Source organism: Dermacentor albipictus, unplaced genomic scaffold (genome assembly GCF_038994185.2).
Source record: "Dermacentor albipictus isolate Rhodes 1998 colony unplaced genomic scaffold, USDA_Dalb.pri_finalv2 scaffold_19, whole genome shotgun sequence".
Classification (NCBI taxonomy): Eukaryota; Metazoa; Arthropoda; class Arachnida; order Ixodida; family Ixodidae; genus Dermacentor; species Dermacentor albipictus.
This window is the reverse complement of record NW_027225573.1, coordinates 2,591,097-2,617,115: the sequence shown is the minus strand read 5'-3', so window position 1 is coordinate 2,617,115 and position 26,019 is coordinate 2,591,097. Positions and strand designations below refer to the sequence as shown.

The 26,019-nt window shown below is 46.6% G+C and overlaps 1 long non-coding RNA gene across 1 annotated transcript; it reads right to left on the bottom strand.

Moving 5' to 3' along the window:
• Positions 1-13,456: 13,456 nt before the first annotated feature.
• Positions 13,457-17,142, bottom strand: LOC139052147 (uncharacterized). Its single transcript, XR_011509737.1, has 2 exons — positions 16,708-17,142; positions 13,457-14,199 (listed from the first exon to the last, which is right to left on the bottom strand). It is a non-coding gene; the product is annotated as an uncharacterized lncRNA (long non-coding RNA).
• Positions 17,143-26,019: the final 8,877 nt, after the last annotated feature.

Sequence of the window (26,019 nt, the reverse complement as noted above, 5' to 3'; positions counted from 1 at the left end):
CACACACACACGCGCGCGCACGCGCACACGCGCACACACGCGCACACACACGCGCACACACACGCGCACACACACGCACACGCACACACACACACACACACACACACACACACGCGCACACACACACGCGCGCACGCGCACGCGCACACGCACACGCACACACACACACACACACACACACACACACACACACGTGTGTGTAACTCTATTTGCATATATGTGTGTGTCTGTGTGTTCCTGAAGTTACTTGTGAATTTAAATTGAACTTCGAATTGATTTATTCATTATAGATTACAGGTTATAAAGAACAATAATATAGAGAAGGAGATCCCACTGTCGATGACTGTATCGGGACTTCCTGTTATTTATAAATATACCTTTTCTAAAGCAACTAGGAGCACCACAATTAAATCATATACAATGAAGCATGGAAGAAAGTAAGTAATGGAGCATACGAAACAAAATGTACTTGTGCATTTGGGAGTTATAATAAACCTAACGCAGTAAATGATACAATCGCAAGGAGAAAATGCAGTAAAACTAAACGAACTAAACGAAATTGATATTAACGGACTGAACAAAAAATAAATCATGGAGAAAATTTCACCCGCACGTGCAACAATTTTGTGCCTGGTACCCTCGTGTTGCTTTGGTCACCATGGCGTACAGTTGGCCTTAGTGAGAAACTGCTTTCCTGTTATACAGACCCACATCGCGTGCTCCGCCAAATGACTGATGTCACCTATGAAATTGTTCTAGCCACACCCACTACATCCTGCGCTGTGACAACCAGTGATATTGTTCACGTCGCCCGACTGAAGCCCTACAACTCTCCAGGCGCCTGGGACATTTAACATCACCGTGATGGCGCTTTTGATGCCGGGGTGTAGTATTACGATATTATCGGGAGACACTCAAGAGCCGAGCCCCCGCTAAATCGACGAGAAAGTGGGTGTGTGCCTTTGGCGCGAGCGAATGTCGGCCTTGCGCTCTGGCTCCAGTCCAGTGTGAATAGCTTGTAAATAGCCTCTTCCGTCTGTGTCTTTCTACACGTAACAATATAAACAACAAAAACATTCATAAAAACTTCAAAAATGGTGTCCAAAACGTGCATCACGCATGTTCAAAGTCTTCTGTATCATTGCAATTCTAAAAAAAAACATGTGATTGAATTGAGTGAACGAATTATGACACTTCTATCGCTCGTCAAAAATGAAGTTACATATACACGAATTACCCATTGCGTGTAATAAAAGTTGTCTTCTCACACTGCACACGTAAACAACAATGCCCCCTGTTATTTCGCATTTACCTTGGTATAGGATTGTGGACAACTGTACGCCTTCAATTGTGCCTCATATTACGAATTACGTTTGTGCGTTTGTACGTTTGTTTATCCACGGAAATCGCGACCCGACAGTCAGAATCACAGTTGTAGTAGTATTTAGTTGTGATCACAAGTTTACAGAACCAAATAGTTTTCATCTCATAAGTTTGTAATAATGTAACTTTATGTCGACATAAAACTATTGCTCCACATAGCATATTCAAAGCCCCCACTTCAAGTCTCATGACACCATGCCTGCTACTACCGCCATGAAATTTCCTGTCATCAATGACTGCATAATGAATAACGACCATTTTACAAGTTTCAGGTAGAGGCAGCTACACATTAACGTAGCTATTATGTAGGTGAACGTATTTACTCATACTACCGAAACGACACTGTCGACGACGCTATTATCTGGACCTGGGTATTTGGGCTCTTATGATTCTTTCTTACTCCCTGCCCTCGCTAGTGCTTTTATGGACATATCTCATCCTTGCCGGATTCAATGGTGTGGGTGCAGAGGTGGATTTACATAAGCACGTTCAAAGCCCCGACTTCATGTTTGATGGCACCATACCTGCGACTGCCACCACGATATTGCCTGTCATATACAATTAGATGGCCAGCAACAACAGCCATTTTACAAGTGTTAGAAAGCGACAGCGACATACAAACCTAGTTATATCTGTGTAAGTGCACTTGCTATTGACCCTGAAATAAGCGCGCCTACGATGCTACTCTATGGTTCTGGCTGTAGCGAACACCACATGCACCCTACTCAAACTGCCAAGCTACTCAATTTGGCAAGGAATCAGTTTGGGTGATGGCCCTTTGGGTAGCGAGTTCAACTCCTTGCAGCTACAATGAGAAGCTATGGCCTTGTTAAGAAAAAAAAAATATTCTCCTTTGTTAATCCTTTATTGCGAGTGATTTCATTATACTTCAGAAATCCTTTTTGCTATAAGGATTTTATCAAAATGTTTTCAGCTTTGCCAACAAAACCATCATAACTATAGGTTAGATATTGCGTTACTGCTCACCAAAAGAATTCTGGCACGTTAAGGTCAAGCAGAACGACGAGCCAAGGCCGAAATAGATGTCGCGCATCAAACGAAGAGAATATGTTATGTTCGCCCCCCCCCCTTCCAAAAAAAAAAGAAACTGGAGATTTGGAGACATGTGCCACTCGCAGAGCTCCACGAAGTTGATAGAGCGGTGTTCTATCAGCAGCCTGCGGACCAGCACGAACGAGTGCCTGCGCTGCAAGTTGTATGCTGCAGGAACAACGCCTCTGCACAGGCAAGCCGCGGCCAGCCGACCTTCGCGCAGCTCGATGTTGACGACCCGCAGGGATTTGCTGCACGGGGACCGCTCCGAAAGGAAGAAGCCGCTGTCGGCCGCGCTGGCTGTGCACGACTTGCCGAGGTCCACCCGGGGATGGCTCCGGATCATTGGCAGGCAGCGAAGGTTGGAAATGAGCTGGTTCACCGACGAGCGGAGGCTGGGACAGCTTCCGACCAGGCAGTTGGGGTACTCTCGTAGGCGGCCTCTCCATGGTATCATCATGCAAACCTGGGGACAAACATCTGTCGGGCTCGTACGCCTGTCTGCTTTTCGCCTTGCAAAGCGATAACATGGAGTTTTTCTGGTACGTGCTACAATCCCGAATAGCAAGCTGGACGGGCACGGGAAATGACTAAGGAGCTCTCTTTGAAAGACCTGCGCAGAAGTTGCCTGTTTGTTAACAAAGAGCTCTGGCGTTGACTAGTGCAGGCGAAAATAGACGAATGCACTGGCTCTGCGCTATTTGGCATTTGTTCATTTCAAGAATTCGAGCAAAAAAAAATAATAAATTATGTATTCTACTTGCTGAAACCAGTTTCTGAGGCACGCGGTAATTGAGTACTCCAGAAATTTCGACCACCTGGGTTTTCTTGTGCACCTAATGCTAAGGACACGGTTGTTTTCGCCCCCATCGAAATGCGACCGCGTGCGCAGTAGCCAATCCCCATGACCACTGAGCAACCACTGCGGGTCTTATTTGAGCAAGAACTCAGGTGTATTCATCTGCTTTCCGAGAAAGTGCTCGTGAGTAGAGTTTGTCGAAAAATATGTTGGCTCTCCTGGAAATGGCGGCAAAACGGCCTTATTATCACAACCTACAGCATATCTACTTGATATACGTTTCGCCGTAGCGAGGCATTTGGACCGAAGCTGCCGCTGGCGTTCGGCCAATCAGGGGAGAGAACTATGCTGATGTAAATGAACTTTTGTAGTGTGTCCCTCGACGTCAAATTATTACCTGCTCTGTCTCACAGGCACTATCGAGCACTATAGAGGACGCCTTGTAGCGACCCCTCCGCTGTCAGACGGAGAAACGTAATTTTGGGGCGTCACATGGTTTCATTTCAACCGTAACTGCGTTAAATACGTAAGTGACATTATTATGTAAATTATGGTATTGGCCTGTTTTGTCCGTGCGTTGCCGTGGCGTAAATCAAATCTGCGCGCTAGCCGCGGCTATTTTGATGTAGAATCAACTTAACTTCAAACGTGATGTCGTATCAAAGCAACTACGCCGCATTATTGGGTTTTATATTAGCTTTGCCTGCATTTAATGCGCAGTGAGTTACTTCGCGCTGCGCGATGTGCATTTGGGTCCGCGGTTGACACCTTGCTTAAAGACGGACTACGGAATGATTTAACGTAGTGGCTTCCTCTCGGTTAGATGGAACATGTGTTCCGATTAATTCTTTTCGTATGAGGATGCTACTTTGAGCTCGAGCCTGCAGTTGGTATGTCGTAGCAATCTCTTCGTCCTCTAAGAAAATAATAATGCAGCCACCACCAAAATGTGGCTATCCAGGACGAAAGTCACACCCTCGAGCTCGGGCTCAGCAGTACAGCTACATAGACCCACGGCTACACACCGTGGCGTCGGAAGGAAGCTCTTCTTTACCGAAGCGAGCAATATAACTGAGAGTGAGGGAAGTGGCTTACGTTATCGCTGGAGCGTCGTCGTCGCCTCAGGTCCATCGGCATCATCGCCATTATGGGCCGCGGAGCTGGACCGCCTCTGGGTTTGGACTCGATGCTGGGCGCAATCCCTGGAACCGGGCAGGGCCGGTGGCTGAATCGTACCTCGCGCGATTCGCGGGAGCGTCAGCGCGAGTTCAAGGTCACGCCTTGCTCGTGGCTCGCCGTCTCGGGGCTGCATCACGTGACGCGAGGTTGACCCGTTCTTAAGCCGCCGCGCTGTTCTGCGAAACAAATTTACTCATCGAAACGCGACGAAGAATCGAATTGATACGCTGTCCAAGTCAGGTGCTCGGAAACAAGCGAAATGAAAATTACACTTAGGAGAATAGGAACTATTGGTCATGTTCAACTACAACATAATCAACAGGGATGGAGAAACTCTCAAGATGAGAAACGCAAGAAAAAAATGTGTTTGTATCTGTCAGAGTTTTTTTTTTTTTGGGGGGGGGGATTATTGTTAATTACTCTCCTTATGAGTCCTAATTATTTAGCTGAAGATAACGTGACATGCCAAGGGAAATACGGCTGAATGGTAAATGAGATTAGTTAAGGAATGAATACCACACATTTAGAAATTATTATATCTACTCCGTCTGAATAATCTTAAATCTTAGTGTAACATGAGTACTGATAGATGCATCTGGATGTGTAGCCATTAGCTAGTCGCAGATGCATATAGAAAGGATGGATAATTGACGGCAATTATATATATATATATATATATATATATATATATATATATATATATATATATATATATATATATATATATATATATATATATATATATATATACAGTGAAAGCTCGTTAATTCGAACTTCAATAATTCGAATTTATGGATAATTCGAACTGTACGGTTTGGTCCGGCCAAGCTCCACAGAAGTCTATGTATAAAAAAGTCCGTTAATTCGAACGCGAGAAGGTTCCCTCACGGATAATTCGAACTACGCTCGCCTGGCACACGGCCAGAGAAACGCGCCTACTGCCTACACACAAGGCTGTATTGCCTCCGAAACGGAGAGAACGGTGAGAGAAGGCAAAATCGGAAAAAATCTAATCGACGCGGGATCAGCCAGAAGGCAGCGGCGGCTGTCGCCTCTCCGGTCTACGTAACCTCGAAGGCTTCTTGCCCGTTGCGAACCTCGGAGGCTTTCCAAATCTTGTACAGCTGCTAATTTTGTGCGGAGATGGCACGGCAAGCTCCAAAACACAGCGAATCAAGTACGTCGCAGCTGCGCTTGCAATCAAGAACCAACGAATCAGGGCCTTCGCCACCTTCACATGTTCAGCGTCTTTGTCTCAGCAGTCTTCATCGGTTGTGCACCTCTGTTTTCAGCTTACGAGGTATCGGCCGTCGCGATTCATTGTGATGGTGTTAAGCCTCGGCTAACGTTCGTTTCAGTGGACATCGGTGGTGTGGCACAGTCGGACCCAGAGCTTCGACTTGAAGATGGCGTGTGCGCGCGGCACACGCCATCACTTTCTGGCACGCCAAACTTCTGACATGCCCTACTGCTTCCAAATCGCAGTGTACTGTTGCCCTCCTTAACTTTCGTTAGTTCGAACTTTCGTTAATTCGAACTGAAGCGGCTTACCCTTGCGGTTCGAATTAACGAGCTTTTACTGTATATATATATATATATATATATATATATATATATACATAGGCACGTACCCCGGATTTTTCGTGGGGGGGGGGGTTTCAACCGAAGGTAACTTTTCTATGCAAATGAAGGAGGGGGGGGGTACATTTAATAGTACAAATGTGAATAACGTCCACCATATGCCACAAAAACGCGTAAACTCACAAAAGAGAAATGAAATAAGGTGTAGTTTACACGTATGCCTGTGCAGTACACCTCTCCTTACTTGGCAAACAAAGAACCACGTCAAATGGACGCGCGCAGAAAGTCGCGCAGGATGAACACTGATAAGAACAGGTAAAGAAGCAAAAGTGTAAAACAAAGATTTGTTTAGTAGAATAGAACTAAAAAAATGCATATTGGCAACTAAGGCACACGACCGCGCGGAGTTAGGTTCCTCTGCCAGCCAATCACAGAAGCAAACAAAATCGTCATCATGCGGCCTTTTCAAAATGGTGTCGTACTTGATACATTCGGAGCCTCTGCTGTTCTTGAAGAGTCTTTTCATCGGTAGAAGCATTGAGGTGTGCAATAGGCATGGACAAAATGTATGGATTCTTCAAAGTCTGCGGTGCAGTTCATTTCACTGCTGCACCCGTTTAACTGATGAAACTTCAATGCCAACTGAAGTGAAACTTCACAACAAATAGTTGCAGCGAAGCAAGTGTGTTATTTCAGTTGAATAATGAATTAGGCATTCGCCATTCCACATCAAGAGGCGAGGGAAAAGGTATAAAATGACGCGATAATAATTTTATTTTTGTAGTTATCGCCTTATTTGGGTGACAGAAAAAGTTTGAAGTACGAATTAGTTGCAGCCTCACGGAGGAACAGTGGCTGGCTGTTATGAGGGCGTGGGCGGGGCTTCATTGCCGACTTAAGTTGTATCCGACTATAGTAGCGTTTTTTGAATTAGCTTTGGAAAATTATACAGAAATATATATTTGCGGAACAAGCACAGTTCTTTTGGATCCCTCGCTTACTGCTCCAACAAGTGCCACAACCGACTCGTACTGTTATTTGGGGAGTTACGTAACGATGCGTGGCCGCCAGTCGCGTACAACCACGTATCGCGCAGGAAGATGCGATTCTACACGTACAGCGCCCACCGCGGAAGGTTAGAAAAACACCTGCATAAGCACAGCAGAGAAGTGGCTACGTTACGCGGCTCTAATGATAAGAGTAGAAGCGTCATTCAGAACACACGGAATTGTCCTTCACTTCCGGCGGCGTTTTCTCTGTTTCCATTTTAAATAAAGAAATATTGATTCATAAATATATTCATAAACAACGGCTAAATATTTTAATTTTCGCTTTTCCGTCCTGTTTGGCTGTTGTCTAGGCCCACTTGCTTAGTAGATCGCTTAATTTCTCCACTCATTGAGACTTTTTTCCAGTTGCCAATTTTGCACGAAAAGTTCTGTACAATTAGGGGAAGACCAGACGAGTTAACGGGCGACAGTCATATTTCCTATGCGTTTAAGGGTTACTGCAGCGTTTGATGATGGACACTGTCTCGCATTATATTATTTTCCACCTTATCTAACCCATATCACGGGTATATGGTTCCGAGGATCTGTCAGCGCCGCGGCGAGCCGTCACTCGAGGAAATAATGAAAGAAAAAGAAAAGTTAAACGCGATTAGCATTTTCTCTGGCCGCAACTCGTTCCACGTGCATACAGACCAGCTTACCACTAACTGAACCCCTTTGCTGGTCCCTGGATCAGTCGAGACGAGGAAGGCTGAACTAGCGAAGCAACAAGCTCCCCTTGAAGCCATACTCCCCTTGAAAGCATACTCCCCTTGAAGAAGCAACAAGGACGCGCGTGACCATTGAATAGACGGTGACAACTGAATGCATCTTGACTTAATTGCGCGGGCACCGAATTGATGAGAAAACTGGCCTTCACATCTCAGGAAACGCCGGTAACTACCGCCATCCAAAAGGAGTGTAAAAGGCAACAAAATGTTGGCCACCGAATCGCTGTAAGTCTCAACACTGATTTGGCGGCGCTTTAGGAATATGTGTGAGAAGTAGTGGCGTGGGCGGGGAGGGGGGGGGGTCAGCGTAATACTTTTGCCCCCCCCCTGGGTACGTGCCTGATATATATATATATATGTATATATATATATATATATATATATATATATATATATATATATATATATATATATATATATATATATATATATATGTGTGTGTGTGTGAATGAGAAGAAACGGAAACTAAGCGCCCCATTGTTGTTAATGATCTCAAACGAAGCCAACACACAGACACCAAGGACAACATAGGGGAAATTACTCGTATTTGAATTAAAGAAACTCTAAGCAAATAGAAACGAAAGTGGATGAAAAAAACGACCGGCCGCGGGTGGGATACGAACCCACGTCTCGGCATTACGCGTGCGATGCTCTTACCATCGGAACTACCACGGCGCCATTTTCCTACCCTTTTTCTGAGGTATTTATGTATTTTTCTACTACAACTAGCCTTGGGAGTGTTAGCCAGCGCCACCACTCACAAACTGGCGGCGGATATTGAACATCCTTTCTGCCGCAGGGGTCACGAGTACGTGATCTTTTTGGGTGAAGGAAATTGGTCAAGAAATCCACACATGGGGCTCTATTCTGGACACGCATGGCGGCTGCACGGCCGCCATTACCCGCCATGTTTACTCTCTGATTGGCTGTCGAGAGGTCACGTGTTTTGAAATTTGTGCCGGGAAGCGGAAGTATTGCAACATGCAATTTTGCTTTTTCATCAAGATGACGAAACGTGACGTGGAGCTGCAAATGTTATGGACTAATACATTTTTTTGGTCCTTGGCAGATATATTGTGATGTTAGCGCTTCAAAAAGAATGTGAGCGGTTGCGTGCAGGAGCCAGTGCAATGCATGTGCAATTGCGCGAATATGTGGTGGCGATTCAAGATATGCGCCATGCCAGCTCGCTGATTGGCTGAAGGAATATCTCATGAGGAGCGTCACAGGAAGGGCTGTTTCGTAAACGTCATTTTGACGATGCGTGACGTTGCGCTGGGCCGCCATTGCTGAGATTTTCCGCCATAATTGTTGCTGCGACGAGCCGCGCGAATTACGCTAATGGGCAGCCATATGCAATGGCAGCTGAGAGGAATGCGTATCGCCACATTTTCCCCGTCGTTTGGCACCACGAAAATCTTTTGTTCATAACGCGTGCTCATAGTATTTGCATCGCTCTCGGGTGGTGTTGGCATTTGTGTTTGGAGCCATCATTTTTTAAAAGAACGCGTTTATACGAAATAATATTGGTTGAACATAGCAAACTTTCGGCAATGTTGTCCACTTTTCACTGCTGCATTTGTATTGTAATCAAGATTAATGCCTTTTCGCACAATCAAAAGTTATGACAACGGCCTCTTTCTAATTTACAAAAAGAAATATACGCAAGGCGGCGCCTTGAAGTTTCCTCCGTCGGTGCGAGTAACTAGCGAAATGAACAAGAGATGGCAGCGCCGGCGCTTGCGTCGCGCTAGTGGTTATCTCTGGCGCCCGTAACGCTATCAGTGATATTCGGTCGTTTCTCTGCCAGCCGAGTCGGGCTCAGTCACTTACGTTTCACGAAATAGCGATAACGTGGCCTAGAACGTGCGCGCATCACCACTGGTAGGTCGCGTATGTTGTCTCAAGCAAGAAAACAAGCGCGTTGGCGCCAACATGCGATGACTCATTGCATTTTCCGGGGACACGCATCCTAGCTATTGAAGCAGACGACGGCTTGTATGCAGCAGACGACGGAAGCGCGAAGCGTTTTCGACGGAACAATCATACGCTTTCAGATAGCTGCTTTATTTTTACTGCGGAGGAAAACTGTTTTGCTTTACCGATAACGCTACATTCAGTGCCTTCATTTTAGTTTCTTAGGCGAAACGTCAAGTTGGCGTCACGTTACGTAAGCAAAACTGGGCCACCAGCGCCATTTTGTTTGCGTCGCGCCTACGTCACGCACCGAAGAAAATGGCGGAATGTCCAGAATAGCGCCCATGCTACCTGAAGACACCAATGTTGCCGGCTTCGAGACTCTCGTTATAACGAGAGGAAAGTGAAGCGAGGGGCCTGACTTTTCATAATCATTTCTTAAGAAGCCAACAAACAAAGACACCAAGGACGACGTAGGGGAAATTACTCGTACGGTCAGCCTTAAAGGAACAAAATACTTAATCCAGTCGCAACAATACCTTTTACTGAAAAAATATGGCCCAAAGGCGAGAAAATATTTTGAAATGGATAACGACCGACTAAGTGGCTGCATTTCTCGCGCTTAAGGCAGGAAATACCAAAAAAACGAAAAATCTATCTTGCCCTTTTCTTATTCGCCAATGGGCAACCCTTATCCGACAAGTAAACAAAATCCAGTCTTCATAGATTATGCTTTCCAAACCTATAGATAAAGGTAAAAGTTGGGCATCTTGATGGTTCACGGTCACAAGTGCACCGCTGCTGGGAAGACTGTCAAAGATATATCAAGAAATTATGCGCTGACTGCTACATGCTTTATCGGAAACACTTTTAGGACTGTTTTATTTGAGAAAATTAAACCAGGTTACAGCAGAAGTGGCGGATTCTGAGTTTTATAATATGTACAGTCGGAGAAATCACCAATTTATTTCCTTTGCAATTACCTGTCATAGACAGACATGTTACTAATTTAAAAGAAATTGGAGCCAAAGCGCAGTACAACGTACGATTGCCCTCGAGAGGATGCGGACCTGAAAACAAGAAATCGCATAGAGCTTTCCCCACGATGTTCCACCTGGCCACCTGTTATGACATCGCGGCGCTGTCTTCAGTAAAAAAGGCTTAAGTTCATCCATGACGTTTCTACCCGCCAGACATGTCGATCAAGAGGATTTACGCACGGTGACTTCCGTTATCCTAAAAAAAACAATGCTCGCCTTCTAAGCCGACTCGTTCGCAGTGTTTTACGGCATGCAGTTGGCGGAGGCCTGAACAGCTCGTCCAAGAACATCGTCACAAAGGCTTAGTCACAGGCCTGCATTGACACGGACAGCAAGCGGGAAACCCTAATTAGTTAACTTAAAAAGTGGTGTGATATTACATGGTCAAACTGCGATCGTAATTTGCAGTACGTCGTAGAGGGGGACTCCGGAATTATTTCGACCACCTGGCCTTCTTCACCGTGCACATAAATGTAAACACACGAGTGTTTCCGCATTTCCGCTTCCGTTGAAGCGTCGCTGCCGCCAGCCAGACCGAACCAGCGACCTCGAGCCGCGCTATATACGCAATGCCACAGCCACAAAACTGCTGCGGCGGGTGAGAGTGAATCTTTCTAGTAAACAACTTATATTTCCAAGGGGGGCAAACTACACTTGGCATTTTATTGACCCACTTGTGGCATGCATCGACAACCGCTGCCTTGGCATGGCAAGGAGTGAAGTATTTCTCATAAACATGTACCTTCACTCTGTCTTGCTACCCCGTCCCAACACGCCATAACGGTGAACCTTGAGGACAAAAAAGAAAAAGAAAATTGGTGGCGGCAATGGGATTACCGCTGTTTCTTGTGACGCTTGTGTAAGTACTGCTTATTCGTGATGGATATTTGCGATAGTGGAATCGACAAGCCAGAGACAGCTTTGTGTGGTATATTAAACTGAATATTGTTTCAAGTTCAAATACAGTTAAACAAGTAACTTTTTTGTTAAAAAATAAATGTAGAACAGCATTACAGCGCCAATTAATTGTTGTGGCAATGTGGGAGATCGAACATGTGACATCGAGCTAAGCAGAATTTATTTTCATGTCGATTAGTAGATGCCTAACTACATATTAAAAAAAACATTAGCGCACTAAGGAATTTGAATTGATACCTAGAATATGCATGTTGTGTACATTTGTGCTCTTTAGGACGAAATGTCCATTCCTTCGACAGCACTAGTAGACAGCAGTGCAACATCTCTTGTATTGCTGGCGACGAGGAGAGGGTGATGGACAGAGAAGTACGGTGGATAAGTGAGAGGTATAAAGTATCTGATTTCTCGGACAAAGATGTGATCGAGCACATCTCCAGTACTTGTGATGGACACCATGTGAAGGGAGGCATGCTGGGCGCCAAACGCCTCCCTCATGTACGCCGAAAATCACGCGTTTTGGGGCTTCGGCAGCAGAATGCCGAAGTAAAACTTTTTCGTTCCGGTTTTCGTTTCGCTTCACATATAAAAGTTCACTTCCAGTCAAACTCCGAAGCAAAAAATAACGGTTCAAACCAGTTTGAACGGATTCAACTTCACTTGCATAACCAAAAAATAATTACAGGAATTCAGCGCAAACGTATATCCTAGAAAAATTCAACGCTGCTGCGAAGCTGCACTGAAAGACTGCGGCTATTATTTCTCATAAAGAGCGTACGTAATTATTAACTAATTAAGCACATCAAACATAAATGCTGGAATCTACAGGCTGATCGTCTTGTTTTCAGGAATGTCTAAAAATTGCCCATGCCAGAAAGCACATTTCTTGTATTTGAGCTGGATTATTCGTCGAGGCAGGCATTCCTAGCGCGAAAAATGGAAACGCATCTTCAAATAATAAACAGAAATTCCCTAACTACCTTCATTTTAACTTCCTAATTAACTTATCCATAATAATATTGTTAATTTCCAAGAATTGACAGGTGCTACGGCAGAATTGTCCCATACGTTGCCTTCGAACAGCATCACATATGAATGATATTCTGTGGGAATCCCAGGCGTTCAAAGGCTTCTACTACCTATTTCTCCATGGCGCAGAGGTCAAGGCCCGTAAAGATTGCTACGCGTTGAAAAGCGAGCCAGTTTACTCGATCATCCTCCGTTTTTATACAGAGCGACTGTAAGAGTATTTAGAGTATACTAGCGTAACGCCTAAGCTTTGAGACAATGCATATATTTATTTTTTAACCTTTATTCTTTGCTCTGTTGCTCTTAGTTTATAGTTAGGAAGTATAAACAATCTCACTTTAGGAAGCAATGCAAGCTGAATGACCATTTGAATGACCATCTTAAAAACTGCATTGCCTTCAGGATTTCCTGAAGTGAGAGTGATGGGACGTCCTAACTAAAAACTAAGCAGCAGATATATGTATAATCTAGTAAATTGCGTGTTATAGCTGTCAGGCAAAGAGTAATTAAATTGACAAGTGTGGATATGTGGAGCGAGTTGGTACATCTTCACGTACGTAATGGATGATCAACAAAGGCGAAAAGAGAGAGCGAAGCCCAGGCAAAGGTCACAGCGCTTCATGCTTCCCCTCTTCTCCTGTTTTTGCAATTGTTCGCTTTGAGCTACGTATATGTCAAGATGTGCCAGCTCATACCTCTTACAAACACAAGGTATGCGTAAATGCCGGGAATGCAAAAGCTATGTCCCCCTAAAGGGAATATATTCAGGGAAACTAGAAATATCGCATACGTGACAATATATTTTACAAAACATAAAACAATTTAACACCTCACTGTAATTACGACGAAGCGGCGTACGAGTTCCAGCAGGACTCTGCGGAAAAACGTAACGCAGAAATGTTCGCGTCAACGGCGAGCTGCGTCATCCACTGAATTTTCGAGATGCGCCACTTCGGCAAAGTTGCACGGGCGCATTCCGGCTTCTGGATCGACGTTTGCAGAGCCGATTTTATGGAAGCCTATAAGATTCGAAACAACCGCCAGGACGTCCTTGTACTGCTTGAAAAGTGCGAGAATATCTTTGAAAGTTACTCGGCCACAGTCAGTATAGCGGAGGAGTGCTCGGCTTCGCGGAATTGCCAGCTCCGGTGGGGCTGGCCGGGGAAGAAGGCAGCGCATCGAAGGATATGACGGCGGGCACCTGGGCTCCACGCGCTGAGCCAGCCACGCACAAGCTGTGGGTGCACTCAAAGCGAGGCGCGCCGCCTTTGCGCCAAGCACCACCGCTGGAACTGCGGCCAGGACTGCGCAGTGCTCCAGCGATGGTCAGGCGGTGGGCGGAGGCTTCGACAACACGGGGCTGGTTTAGAGATCGCCTTCGATGACACGCTGTGCCAGCTGCGAGCTCGTTCCGCCTCCTGTGGGTCACCGTGTATGTTACTGCAGATGCAGCGAGAAGCCTCGCCGAGATTGCACCAGCAGCTCCGCGACAAGAATGGCTGACTCGTTGGCGGTGCTTTCCGCTGGAATATAAAGATTTCACTACAAATCTCACATTTCGCATCACTCTTGCTACAGATTAGTTTATAGTTCTTTTTTCTCTACTATAATATTTTTCATTCGCACAATGGATTCCAACACTAAGCACTGTAAGCAAGATGTAACAAAAAATCAAATTGTTTTGACTTTCAATGATTCCTTTTGGTGCAATACCCTCAAATGGTCCACTGACCGAAAAAGCCGGCGTCTGTAGCTGAGAAACAACACCTAAAGTCCCATTGGCTGTGACGTCACGTCACGTGCGCGCGTCGACGGCGCAGAGCGGGTGAAAGGGCACACCTGCTGGCTGCGTTGCCGCTCCATGAGTTGCGTCAAGGGAGAGGGCATAGGCACGGCGCCACGTCACCCTCGCTCTCGGAAGCCGGCGTTATCCGCGCGTTCCTTGTCCGCGCCAGCTCTTGCACGCGTTCTAACTCCGCCTCGATAATCCCTATAAAGAACTTAATACATAAATACAGGATAAATTCGAAATGAAAAGTGTTAACGGTAGTGGCTTTCGAAACTACCACTCGGGCTCAGAAGCAGCATGTCTTACCCACTGGATGAAACGAGCGCCTCGTTAATAGCATGGGCGCTATAACGTAAAACTATTCCAAACCTTTCTATACCGATTCTGCAACCGGCACTTCACGATTGGTAAAAAACCGATTGGTAAGCTATCACGATTGGTAAGAACCGTGATAGCTCCCATTCTGATATGACGTGTAGACACTGATTATGCATGATTTGATCGAAGAAAAGAAAAATAGTTATTTCTGATTCGACCCCTTTTCGCCTTTAACCCTCGGCTATTGGTCGAAAATTTTCGGGCTGCACCCAATTCACCTGCGTGTAGCAAGACGTCACAAAACCGCAAAAACTCGCGCGTCAAAGTGACGTGCACGCGATGAACATGCATTAATATGCCGAACAAAACTGAATTTTCTTCTGAATAGCTACAGGCTGCCCCGTTCCGAAAGGAATAAACGATGACTGCCGCCGATCGCTTAGGCACCGGTGACTCACCTGCCGGAGAGCATGGGTTTAAGTGCTTACAATAAAACGTTTTGCGTGGCTGTGTATGGTTTCCGAGCACTTTCGGCGCGTTAAATACCTTTGCCTGCCAATTCTTCATTGCTGAGGATCCGTTTCAGCGTCATTGTTAAGCTTTCGTTGCATGCCGCCGCAATTTTCGACGAGCCACCGCAAGCTAAGTAAGGGAAAGGGGACCAATCACAGACGCCGGCACCACCCTCTTCATCCCGTTATCGACTTTCAGTGCAGCGGCTCGGCCCCATCGAGTCCCTGTCCACTTGTGCATGCTCCTCGCCTCTTGTCAGCCGATTAGATCAGAAAAGCAGCTTAGTGTAGGCAATGTTATTCGTTATTAAAGCAAACAAAAGTGATCTGCTATAAACGAGGAGAGCGCTTGATTGGTCTGTTCAGACAACCGTGCGGGTGACCGCCCGATCCTTGCGTCGGCGCTTGCTCAAGTTTGACGTCAGGAGATTGGAATAAAAAACATATTGGAATAGCTTTACGTTACAGGGCCCCAGGTGTGTGCCTTCTGCTAACTGACATCACACTACTTGGACCGAAATTGCCATTGCCAATCCCGGCGTGACGAAAGCGCTGACGTGTACATCGCTGCGCCTTACTAGGCTCCGCCCTTATTACATTCTAAGGCAGTTGGCCAAGGTAACGTGACGTCATGTATCGAAGTGCACCGGCCTTGCGCTATGTGGGAGGGGTTGGCCGTGCGTCGCTCGCTTTCCCGCGAAGAGCTCATCACTCGAAGGGCCACTCAGCGGTGATCGAATGTGCATGTATGCATTCGCATTCGCAACTCATAAGAAGTGCTTAGATGTCCGCGTATCTTATCTTTGTTTATATACAGTCGAAGCCTCTAATCGTAAAACACGCACTTGGCTACTGGTAGTTATATTCCCAAAATGGTCACTACTCTAGAAGCGTTGTCAACAGCGGATGTCAGCCAACCATTATTTTCGACGTTTTATTAGCGAAAAGAACCAGCCAGTGGCAAACACTCGGTGTCAAAGAAAAAGGCCCGTCCTTCCTCGGCTGCTGTTGCTTGAAAATATTACAGGCAATCCAATAAAGCAAGCACAAGAAGAACACACGCACGTAATGCAAGCACATTGTCCTGTATTGTTGCGTTTGTCTTTCTCCAGTATATGAAACGTACATAAGTAACCATCAACGTGCTCATGTATAAACAAGTTTCAGGATCTTGCACGTCCAGTGTACAAAGCACACGCAGGTTTATATTTAAATTACCCCCAAGGGAGAAGAAGTACTCGAAATAACCCCAAGTTCGTGCTCGCGCAACTGTCCCCCGCGGCCCTTGGCCTATGGTGCCACCGAGATGAGCGTGAGCTTTCACCGGAGCACTGCATGAACCCTATACTTTCCGGCGATCTCGATCAGAAACACTATATCGTTTCGGTTACAGAACTTGTACGAATATTCACCTGTCCGCTGACCCGTTGACAAAGGCGCCTGGCCAACCGTGCCTGGACCAAAGGAACGCCGAAACGGGGCAGCCGCGAGAAGGAAGGGTCCCGGGATGCCTGCCGCGCCTCGTGCACCGACCAGAAAATTGAGCTCGCGAGTAGCCGTGTGGAGACACTGTTGCTGGTCTCCGAGTGCCGCCGCATGTGAATTCTCGGTGAACTGCGTGTCGAAATCCGTGGCCAGTCATGTTTGTATCCTGGTGCAAGGTGCTGGAATTGGACTGAGGCCGTTGCATCACGATGAAACACGAGGCTTCGCAAGAGTATAGACCGGAGTTGACGGTGTCTCGGCTGCAAAGAAGGCTTTCCCAATTGCCGGGCCCTAAGGTCTCGCCGGATATTTTAGATGAAGCTCTGCGAAACAAAGAAGCCTAGTTACTGCCACAAAATGATGATGATGATGATGATGTCCTGGATGAGTTTGGCGCTTACCCACTCGCGGGGATTGGCCAAGAGTCGGGCAGACTTTGCTTATGTGTTCAGAAAAGGAGGTAAAAATCTAAAATTTTGTTACATGAATTTAGGCGAGGGAAAATCGAAACGGTTCTGTAGATTGTCATGCTACGTAGAGGAGAAAAAAAAATAATTATCTTTAATATATCAGTGAGGCAATAGAGGAGGAATGAATAGAATAATATGGTCATCAATGAAATCGGTTTGATTCAATAAGAAATTTTTCTAAGGCGAAGCACACATTCCTGTGTGAGTACCCAAGCACAGACGCTCCGAAAGACAGCAGTACCGGAGTGTTCAATGGCAGACCAAGCTGTCGCACTGTAATTTCTAATGTCATTTTCCTCATGGAGGAGAAACGCCGGCATTCCAGTAGGTAGTGCTCAATCGTCTCTAATGCATTGCAAAAATGGCACAATGGGGATATTGCCAGACCAGATCGGTGCATGTAAAAATTTAGAGATGGGACTCGACAACGTAGTCTCGTTAATGTAACCTCCGTTTGTCTTGTTTTGCAAAACTTCCTGCTCCAAGGGAATTGTAAGTGGCGTAGTTCCAATGATGATTTGAGGTTCGATTGAGATGTTAAAAGGATGTATCTTCTGAACCTGGCGGACGTGATAAAGCCCGTTGTTGGAAGAAGGGGAAGCACTGGGCCGTTGATAGAAGCCTTGGCCAAGCTGTCTGCCACCTCATTCATAAATATGCCTTTGTGGCCAGGTACCCATATTAATCGTAAACTTCTCAAATGACTTGGAGCCAGTGAGTTCAAAGTTTTCAATATGTGTGTCTCACCGGGAGCAGTAAGTGAGGTGCACAGCGACAAAGAATCTGTGATTATTACCGCCGTTGACCTGGAAGACTGTAGCTTTCGTAAAGCTAGGACAACAGCTAGGAATTCCGCTAGGTATATTGGAGTGAAGTCGGGAAGCCGAATAGAAAAAGACCAGTCCAATGATGATGAGAAGATTCCAACTCCTGCCTTTTCATCAATCTGCGAAGCATCCGTTGCTATAATTACGTTAGTGTGGAGTTGATTTAAGTGATCCTGGAGTAAGCCGTTAAGAATATGCGAGGGAAGCTGCTTTGCATTATTTGGATATAGGTCATCATAAGTAATAACTAGTGAATTTGAGGTGCTGTTTTCCGTGATTATATCATTTATATTTACGTCTAACGGATTCAATAATGATTGCGATACAATGACTTGTGGCGTGTGAAACCGTGGCCATCTGACTCCAAAAAATTGGACTCGTTGTTTGATGAAGATGGACTGAGACCTTCTTAGTGGGGATTCATAGAGCCTTATAAACGCTTGAACGGTGAGTATTTTAAATCTCATTTCAAGGGAAGGTAATCGTGCTTCCTTGTAGAGTACAGCGTTGGCTACAAACTTTGGAAGCCCCAGACATAAGCGAAGCGCTTCCCGTTCTAGCAAAACTAGTGGGCGTAGCTTGTAAGCCGCGGCGCCGGAGAATAATACACAACCGAACTCTAGTATAGGTCGAATGTACATGCGGTAAATCATTATGAGTGTGTCTCTGCGCATGCCCCATCGATAATTACTTATCCTTCGTAATATCCCCATTGCACGAGAAGCTTTTGAAGTTATATGTTCAATATGCGGACGCCAATCAAGGTTACCATTATAAATAATTCCAAGGTACTTGACCTTTTCCACTTGTGGGATAGTGGAGTGACGGTATGAAAGGGATATAGTAACTGGGTCTTGTAGGGGAAAGACAAGAACGGCACTCTTATTTACATTAAGGGACAAGCGAATACTGTCCAGCCATGCTTCTAGCTCGCATAAGTATTTCTGCAAGCATTCGTACAGTGACTGAATATCACTTGCTGATGCGAAAAACGCTATATCATCAGCGTAAACGTACGTGCTTACATTTTGATGATGAGGAATGGAGCTGAGTAGGATGTTAAACAGCAGCGGTGACAAAACTGCCCCTTGAGGAACCCCGCGTGTTTGTCTGAATTTTCCCGATGAAATTCCGCTTTGTGCACAGTAAAACTCCCTGCCCTGCAAGAACTCTGCAGTCCACGTCACGAAGTAGTCTGGCAATCCAATATCCTGCATCCTTTTTATTAATAAAGGATATTCCACACTATCGTATGCTTTAGAAATGTCTAACGTGACTAGGGCAGCATATTGTTTTTGGTAACGAGCCAACTGAATTCGGCTTTCTAGGTCGATATGTGCGCACCAAATGGACATCCCTGGTCGAAAGCCAATTTGGCAGGGGCTCAATAATTCTCTTGTGGTTACAAACTGAACCATACGTGCGTTTAATAATCTTTCTATTAATTTTACGAAATTTGATGTTAGAGAAATAGGCCGAATATTGTCTAGGACAAACCCTTTGGTTTGGTCTTTCAGCAGAGGAATCACCTTCGCAATTCTCCACACAGGAGGGAACCATGCATATTTTACTGAGTAATTTATGGTATCTAACAAGCCGTTAGGAGCGACTTCAAAGAGAAGTTCAAATGAAGCCGGATGCGCAGTGCACGAGAGAGTTGGCTCTGTATCCTTCATTTTCTTCTGTCCACGCGCGTCGAACACATTCTTGGAAATATCTTGAGCTTGGCTCTTCTCCAGGGGATTATTCTTATTACTGTCATTATTATAAATAGTACAATTACTATAATTATCGGTGGAAAAACACAAATACATTGCACACAGAAGGAAATATTTATGGAGCCGGCTGGCAACAGCCATCTAGAGGTGAAAACGCCTGCCTACTCTTTAGGCAGGAGGGAACAGAAAAAGAAGTTTAAGACGGGAAGAACAGAATTTGAGGAATTTATAGCTGTTTCGGAGAGATAATCTTACCTTTTGATACGTCTTTTTTTTATTCATTTCTCCCTGATAAGTTTCAATAATTTATGCACTAACTGCAATTTCCGTATACGATATGAATATTCGCCAAACCCGCGCAGTAGGTATGCGCCATCGCAGAATGAAACTGAAGTAAAACTATAAAAAGAGAAAGATGACAAGTCACCTGGACTTGACTTAAACAACAACAACGTATAGAGTGACCCAGCACGAACAGAATACTAAGGCAGAAACAGAATAAAACACGCAGGTTGCACGGATTACAGTAGAATGTAAAACATACGAAAGAAAGCAAGGTATTGTGCCTCGCTAAAGAAATGACCGACAAACGGGTAGCGATGTCAGTTTTTTGTAGAGAGTTCAGAAGTCGCCAAGGAGCCTGGTCTCATTTGAGAAGCACAACAGAGAAGCACAATAACTCTGGACGGCACCATTACAAGACGGAGAGGCGCCCTTACCCCGATCCTTATAAATCGCTTAGCAGAGAACAGCAAGCGATCTACAGGCAGATACAGGCAGCATCTATCCCGCACCCTTACCTTCAAACTAAGATGTACCCGGAAAGGTACGAGAAGGAATGTAATTTTTGCAAGCCTCAATTAGGCACGCTCCAACACGTAACTGAGTATGTGATTTTGTCAAGGCAGTCCCCCCACCTCTTACCTGGCCCACTACCCTACCTCATCCCTCACCCACCCTTACCTAGCGATGGGACACCTTGCTAACCAGCCCCGCCCTGGAAGACCAGCTCGTCCTGATCTCCAGGGGCCAGGCGGCTAGGGAAGCATAAGGGTCCCGTGAAGAGGGAACCACTTCCATCGACAGCGTCCAAGAATATGTCGAGCTCGACTTAATAAATATGTTTCTCTCTCTCTCTCTCTCTCTCTCGTATTTGGCCCGTTGTGTGCAGCCCTCCTACGGGTAAGATTGACGTCAAAAATTACCGTTCTTAGTTTGCAATGAAGGTTGTGGTTTACGGAACTGAATCACTGACAATATGTTAAAAAGGTATTGAAAGTTAGAGGAGTGATGTTTCCAGCGGAAGCTCAGTGGCCCTCAACTTCTTTTCTGAAGATAAAATACCATGCTGTTTAAATAAACAATGGATGAAACTAGTTTTTGGGATGCTACTTGTGGCAAAAAGAAGAGCAATACCTTTAGCTAAGTAGCTTACTGAGTTGAGTTGACGGGGTTTTTAAATATCCCTACAACCTACAATAACACCCACCCACCTAAAAAGGATTGGTCGAGAATGAGTCAAATAATCCAAAACGGGAACAGAAATAATATCGCAATATAACTTTATGGCACTGCTCTGAGAGCGCACGGTCTCTGTTACAATGTTTACATACTTTATGCATTTTGGAATAGCGAATGGAACGCCATCTGTTAATGTTGATAATTTTTTTGCCAAATCATATTAGTTTTGTGTAATGGGCATGACTCGAAGCCAGATGATCAGCAACTGAATAAAAAGCTTTGTTCCACGTTGGATTATATTGTTACGCGCGAACCGTTTACATAAATATGCAAGACCGACCAAGGGAGACGGTTGGCGTTTTTCCGGGAGCAGTCCAAAGGTAGCCCACCGAACGCCGTCGCCCTCTTTCTCCACCCTCCGTCTGTTCAAGTGAACGCTTATTTGCCTCTTCCTTCGACTTCTCCACTGTTGCTGCTGCTGCTGCTGTGGGCTGCTGTGGCTGCTGCTGTCGCGCACACCTCCAGAGGCGCGAGTAGGAGAGGAAAGACGACGGGAGAAAGTCGTTTTCACCCCACCGCGTCGAACGTGCACAACACCCTCTGCGGCTCCGTGGCCGTCGCTCCTTTGGCTGCTTGACAGCTGTATTTTATCCGTGACTCCACCCAGAAGCATTGCAGAAACTGCAGCGCTCCCCTTTCTACTAACGTGCGTAGCCAGAGGGGACGCAGATAGGAATCTAGAGAGGAGAAGGAGGAGAAGAGGCAGTTCCCATACAAGAGAGGGGGGAGGTGATGTGAAAAGGCAAGGAAACACCACTACTATACGACAGTTGTTGCGGAGACTCTTGATAAGCTTAAGTTCAAGGTACGGTACAGTACGTTGCTGCTGTTTCTGAAAAATAAACGCCCTGCAAATATGTCAAGTGGGCAACCTATGCGGGGCGCGCAGCAGCAGAGCCGCAATAATCAAAGCGCACCGCAGGGTTCAGGAGACACTACGGAAGCGGTCGACAGTCAAATCAACAATTCTGTGCCCGCGGCGTTAGCTTTGCGGCTATGGCATTGCTAGTGGTCATGGATTTGATCCCAATCCCGGCAGCCACGTTTAGGCAGGGGTGAAACAGAAAACGCACGTGCACTTAGATTTCCGGACACGTTAAAGGACATCACGGTGTCAAAATTAATCCGGAGTCCGCCATTACGGCTTGCCTCATAATCTGAGTCTGGTTTTGACACGTACAAGTCCCATAATCCAGTTCCAGTTTAATACTTCTGCCACAATGCAATGTGCCACGTGAGGCAATGACAACGCTCAACCCTCTCAGGCTATAAAATATGGCGCAGAACAAAGCCCCAAGCAATCACCTCTCCCTGTGTGTTCTGTGTACTACATAGTCAAACAGCAGTGGTGCACGCAAGGTAACGTTTAACATCAACTCTTTACTCTCGTATTAACCTAAACGTTGAAGAAATTAAAGGGACCCTGAAACGATTTTGACGATTTTCTACAAACGTACAGAGTCGTTAGAGTAGGTGCTTCTGATCATTAATTGACGCATCTTAGTGCTCTGCGTAAAGAGTGTAATTTATTATAAGGCTTTTAAAATGCACATCACTGCCGATCGCAGCACACTGCGCGGCGGAATTTTAAACCGCTCCTACCCTGATAACGCAAATCACCCATATGACGTCAGTGCGGCGAGCTATCCGATTGGCTGACTAGGGCGCGTGATCGATAACTTTACCAACTTTATGGTAAACAAATGATGTTCGTAATAGTTGGAATGTTAGTTAATTTGTTTTTATAAGAAGAAAGTAACATAAAGGGAATGCACAATAACAATATTTCAGTACACTTAAGCACTTCCGGCACACAGCAAGTGTCGTCTGCTTGTGTTACAACGTGCTCCGTCTTTGATGACAGCTCCGCCGTCAGTGTCGGTCTGTCTTTTCGCGAGCCCTATGATTCGACTTTGTTGCGTTGTGGACTGCAAACGTAACGACTGGCAATATGTCAAGATGCGACATTCTGCCCCTCTGCAAGCCAGTAGACGAGCGGACTGGCTGCGGCGCATCGGACTTCCGCTATCCGATCGGCGCCAGTATTTGTGCGATTGCGGCCGTCACTTTACACCGGAAGATTACTAACGCAATAGCGTTTCGCGAGTCCGGTATTAGGGTAAACGCAAGCGCAAGGGGACAGGGCCTGGCCGTGTCCCCTTGCCTGTAGTTTCACGAGACAAGCAGAAGCGCAATGGTGAATGGTCTGCATGGTGCAGACACCTGGTGGCATAGAGCTCAACAAGACACAGTAGCAGTAACAAAATGTTTTCTTCTTTGCTGCTGGTGTAAATTTTTCGCCGGAGTATTATCGTTCACGCATTGTTTTTGGGAAGGTTTAAAATTTTTTACACACGGTAAGAGCAATATTAGGTATTTCTTTGGCTGGTTAAGCTCTGCGCCAACGTGTGGCTGGACCGTAGAGACCGGTCAGGCAGCTCACGTACGTCTACCCTAAAGTTCCTTCATCAGCTTGAGTTTATGCCTCCACCGTTCCGTCGAAATGTTCAGCTAGTGTGTGGTTATAGGAATACCAGACACATTTGGCGCTGCGACAGAATGCTCGCAACGCACGCTGCTTCGATAGTTCTCGCTTGGGGTCGACGGCCAAGCGGCCAGCGGAGAGATTTCGCGCGGGCGGGGGCGGGCTCCAATACAATCGGAAGTGGACAATGTGACGTCGCATCGTGACGCAGAACCAGTGAAGGCGGAGCTTAGCCCCGATCGCTCGGTGAACGAGTTGAGGAGGAAAAGCATGGCTAAGAAGGAGGTAACTTGCAATCACTTTTAGCTCCATTAATACGTAACGCTTCACTTAAATTGTGGTGCGAATGTTCTACTTAAGCTGAACCTTACGCGTCTACAAAATTTGTCCGAACCGTTTCCGGGGCCCTTTAAGCTTTAGCGGTCAACATCACCACTAATTATCGTCAATTAAAGCGTCCAGTGCGGAAAGCATCCCTTTCACCAATTCCCACAATGGCGTGTGATCTGCATATATATATTTTTTGTCATTCGCGCTTCTTCTGCCCCTTGTTACGAGACCTCGTGACATTTGCCCGTTGGCAGACGAAGCCTGCCGGGCAAGTCAGTCAGTCGTTCGTGGGTTTTAAGGCTTCCGGCGGGCAACGTGCGTGACTTCGGTTTTGCTCGAGTGTCGTCCACTGTGTGTAAGGCGTGCCATGCGCTTGTTGCTAAGGCGTCGATGGAACCAGAGGGCATATGTATTTCCAAGCTTGAGGAAGATGTAATCAATGACGGATTCGTTGGCTGCAGCCTAGGACGTTGATTATAGTGAGACAAAACAGGCGCGTTTGACTCGACGGACACGTAGGTGTTCATATTTCGGAAGAAAAAAGTGCTGCCAATGGCGCCCAGACGGTTGGTGTCGATAGCCAGAAGGATTTCTCAGTTTCACGTCGTGAGCAAAACAAAAAGTTGGCATAGTAGTCAACATTCCTCGCTTCTTCTATCCAGTAAATTAACATTGAACCCTGATGTGCCAAGAATAATCCGTTGGTGGTACACAACGCAGCGTTCACGAGGTGGCCCTTCTGCTGCTTTGGTTTGGATTGAGCAAACTTTAATAAAAGTCCTGCAGGAAGCACGTCAGCGCGCAGTAGGCGTCTCCCTCGCAGGGACCGACAGGGAGTATACTGGCGGCCGCTACGCGAGCCTGCTGGATGGCCCATTGCTGGTCTTGTAGGAGCGCGCTTCGTAGGGTCTTCTCCCACTTGTCGGAGGCAGAGTCGCGCGAAGCGCATCTACACTCCCAGAGCACGTGTGCGAGTGTCGCCGTGACCCCGCACGAGGGGCACGCATCGTCGGGGTAGACGTCCGCGTAGATGATGTGTAACGTGGCGGGGTTGGGATAGGTATGTGCTTGGCACAAGCGTAGCGTTAGCGCCTGCGGCCTGTTTAGTTTGGGGTGCGGGGGCGGAAAGAGACGTCGTCCCGAGCAAAAGTGTTAAGTGTTTTCATTGTACGTTACTGGGGGGTCCGCATTCGCCTCCAACTCATCGAGACGCGGTTGTCCGGGGGTGACGGCGCGGTCGCTAAGCGTGCGCGCAGCGTCGTGGGCTGTCTCGTTGAGGTTTGGTGGGGCGCCCGGGATCCGACCCAGGTGGGCGGGAAATCAGATGACGGTGTGGTGCTTGAGGGCGCTCGGGTCAGCGCCGCGGAGGACGCGTAACGCGTGGTCGGAGACGACTCCTCTCTCGAACGCGTTGTCGGCCGATCTCGAATCGCTTAATATTGTCTTTCGCTGGTCGTCGAACTTTGCAAGAGCTATGGCCACTTGTTCCGCCACCTCGGGGTTGCGTGTGAGTACCGTGGTGGCGTTCAGGTTCCGCTGCGAGGACGAGACCGCTACCGCGGCGAAGGCTCGTTTGCATCGGTAGGCGGCGGCGTCCACGAAAGCGTCGTCTTCGCTGTCTTGTTTGGTGGTTTGAGGAATGCGGTTGCCCGGGCTGGGCGCCTGCCTCGATTGTGTTCTGGATGTACGTTGCGCGGAATGGGTGCGATAGTGATCAGGTCGCGGAGGTCGCGGGGCGCCGGCGTAAACTCCGGTGGATCCTGGGTTTTCGGTGAGAAGTAGCCGAGCTCGCGCAAGATGTGACTGCCCGTCTTGGTCATCGTCAGTCGTATCATGTGCGCTCTCTCCTGAGCCTCAGCGATCTCTTCGAGCGTATAGTACACACCGA